The following is a 3,427-nucleotide window of genomic DNA, read 5'->3' as shown; positions in this document are numbered from 1 at the left end:
AGCAGTGGAACTGATACATAACATATTTTTTGATGTAATGAAACACAATTCATGTCCGTAATTCATGCGCTTGCTTAGCATGTTTCTGCACGCAAAACATCTACAAGCTTTTCAAAAATTTTAAGTTTCTTCGATTTAATCAACCCTCTAATGAACCAAAGCTTAAGCATCTTTGTGGATTCTCTAATATTTTTTTTATGATGTTTTCTTTAATTTGCTGACTTTTTGATGGGCTACCTCAGGAATTGATTCCCCATTAAGTACCTCCATTAGCAATAATTACTTAGAACACTATGGTCTTTGCACCTCAAACTTCTGTAAATTTTCATGCAAAATCATGTTTTTGCAACATGTATAGGCGAGTCATATGATGGGAAGTACACAATTTAAGGGAGGTGGCTTGAGTGAGGTTTTTATATAGCAAGCAAAATCAAAATTGACCTGATGACAATTCAAGTGCAAAAGCATTTTGTTTTTCCAAGTTCCATGTATCACTGGTGGTGTCTATGTAGCTTCTCGCTTTAACACCCTGCTGCATTTGTTAGTACTGTCAAACGACCTTCTTGGACCTGGAGAACTTTCCTTTGCCTCAGATTCTAAGGCATTGCTTGACCCTCACACAAGTTCAGAGAAGCTATTAGTTAGAATGGTTGCAGGCTTCCCCAATCTTTCCTTGAACATTTTGTTTACTTATATCAAGGGCATATTTTGTGCTAAGTGGTAATGCTGGTTATAATCATCATGTGAGAATGTGCATTCCAAGCTCTAACTCAGATTCTATCCTCAGCACGACTGCTGAAGAGAGACGTGCCACCCAGAGGACCAAAAGTCCTTCGGGGATGTGCCAAGGGGTAGTCATCCAGTGGTCACTTTTTATGATCTTATGTATAACATGCAAAATAATTATCATGGTGTTATAGAGGATTTTAGTTTTTAGCCAATCATGCCACCGTCTCATAGCCTTGAAAAATTTTAAAACTAATGCAATCCTCTTCTTTGACACTCCCTTGGCTCATGCATAATCCTTTTTCTTGCCTTTTTGCGCGAAATGGTCTTCTTTCCTCCTAAAATGGGTTATTCACTTCCCACGCAAATTTAGATTACTACAACTGTTTTGAGCCCACGAGACCTACAGAAGCATAAATACCTCTGACGTTTACTCTTGATTTTTTTCTTGTAGTAGTGTATTTATTGACTCTGAGGAGTTCCACGGTGGTTAACATTTTATGTTGTCATAATGCTACAGGATTATAACGTACACCTCAACAATGGCATCCAGATATGCAGAACTCTTCACCAGGTTCCCTACAACAGGTGAACTGCCTTCTCCATCAGCCCCCCTATCCCAATTTACACTGCCTTTGGCTCGGCCATTCCTAACAAACCAATTACCGATTGGCATTTACCCATATGCTGCTCCGAATTCATTTCCAGTGCCTGTACCAATCCAAGCAAATGCCCCTGCGGTTGCCCAACCACCAATGCCTCTCACTTGCAACCCAATTCTGCAGCCAAAATAACTGACCAAACCCCTCCACCATATCCACTGTTTCCCCCTGGTCAGAAAGATGCGGAATGGTAGTGGTGTCCCCTACTCTCCCATGAGCCTGCGAGACATACCTACTGTGATTCTGCCATCAGAGATTCTTTGACAGTCTCAAAATTCTTCAAGGAAATTGGTGAGGTAAACCCATCAGAAGGGCCCATGAGACCAGCTGAGTCAAATGATGAATATGAACGTGAGTCTCCTGTTCACAAGGGAAGGGCTTGCATTCCTCCACCTCCCAACTTGCAGGTCCACCCAGAGACTGGAAATGCAGATGGGAGCATGGATCACAAACCAGGATCCAGCAGCTTAGGCCGGTTAGGACTTGGGGCTTCTGCAAATCCTAGTGAAGTGAGCCAATATGATGATGTGATGTCCATACTTCATAGCGTAAGCACTAAGCAGAGGAGTACCAACTACCATTCTTCTGTGAGTGCAAGAGCTGCAGCCAGGTGATAAGAAGAGCATGTACTCTTTGTAGATTTTTTTTTTCCCTTTTACTTAATCTGAGAGGGCAAGGTTCTGTGATGCAAACCTGAATGCCGCCAGATGCTAGGTTAACTTCTGCTCTTGAACTTTGCTTCGTTTTTGATAATGGACTTCATGCTTTATACGTGAAAGTCCGATGATTGATGACCAGATTGTATTAGCATTAACATTAACTGATGGTGAGGCTGAAATCAAGAGCTTTAGGGGGTATTTGGTTCGCAACCGAAATCAAAATGAAAATGAGAATTTGAATGGTTGAGAATCGGAATTGGAATGGCCAAATCCCTCAAAGCGTTTGGTTCGTGACCGAAATCGAAATTGAAATGAAAATTTGAATCCATAGAGGAGAATAGGGATTGAGTTCTATATAAATTGAGCTATTTCCATTCCACCTCGGAATCGAAATCAAAATGAAACTCCTTCCAACCAAATAGTTGGAATGAGAGTCATCCATTATGATTTCGATTCCAGACCCCCACTCCTTCCAACTAAACACCCCCTTAGTTCTTCTGATTGGCTGTGCGATACTTGAACTCCCAATGTTTGAAAGATCTAGATTTGCAGTAATCCATATGACCATCAGGGCCAGAGTTTCGTGCAGTTCCGGCCAATCTGGAGGTCTCTAATAAAATGGTAGTCCAAAATCCAGCATCAGCATAATCTGAAAATTGAAATTTCATAATAAAGTAGATAAACTTTCGCAACAGATGCTCATATAGTAGCTTACACATTTTTTTCATTTAATTGGAACACCGGGATAAAGTTTCAAATCTGTTAACCAATGAAGGGGAGAAACAGTGAAGCATGAGGGACTTGAAGAAGCTGATGTCTCTCTCCTCCCCTGCACTCGAGGAACTCAAGAATCCACCTATGGTCGTGGTCACTTCCAATCTTATTGGGTTGTAAGACCTATGAGCTCCACTGGCAACTTGGATTCCTCCTGCCGCCGCCTCTTTTCAGACCTTTCCATTCATGGGGGAAATGTCACATGAATAAGCTGGTCAAGTTTCCAGAGAGACTCAGAGATCTTGGGAACGCTCCCCTGATTGTAGAGTAGCTTCGAGAAAAGAGGCCTTATTATATCCTCTTTGAACCTACTGCAATTACCAGCCTTGCTCTTTTTGATCTTTTGGCAAGGCTGCATGGACATGTCCCCTTATGGTCTCTACTCAGCAATCCCCTTACTTATGATACTGTACTGTACCAAATATACCATCCCATGCTAACATAGAATCTCATAGCATACCAACATTCGGTACATCTTGTCACCTCATACCATACCGCATATTAATACTATAATAAGATGATACTAATATAGAGTTTGGTATTAAGATGACGGACCTTTCTCGTTATCATGATAGCTAACTCTATGTGATTCAAAGGACCCCAAAA

The 3,427-nt window shown here is 41.3% G+C and overlaps 1 pseudogene; it reads left to right on the top strand.

The window, feature by feature from the left end:
• Nucleotides 1-1,268: 1,268 nt before the first annotated feature.
• On the top strand, nt 1,269-3,027 carry LOC105035187 (uncharacterized; annotated as a pseudogene).
• The last annotated feature ends 400 nt before the right edge of the window (nt 3,028-3,427 follow it).

This window comes from Elaeis guineensis, chromosome 5 (assembly GCF_000442705.2).
Source record: "Elaeis guineensis isolate ETL-2024a chromosome 5, EG11, whole genome shotgun sequence".
Classification (NCBI taxonomy): Eukaryota; Viridiplantae; Streptophyta; class Magnoliopsida; order Arecales; family Arecaceae; genus Elaeis; species Elaeis guineensis.
The sequence above is the reverse complement of the archived record's forward strand: the minus strand, read 5'-3'. Positions and strand labels throughout refer to the sequence as shown.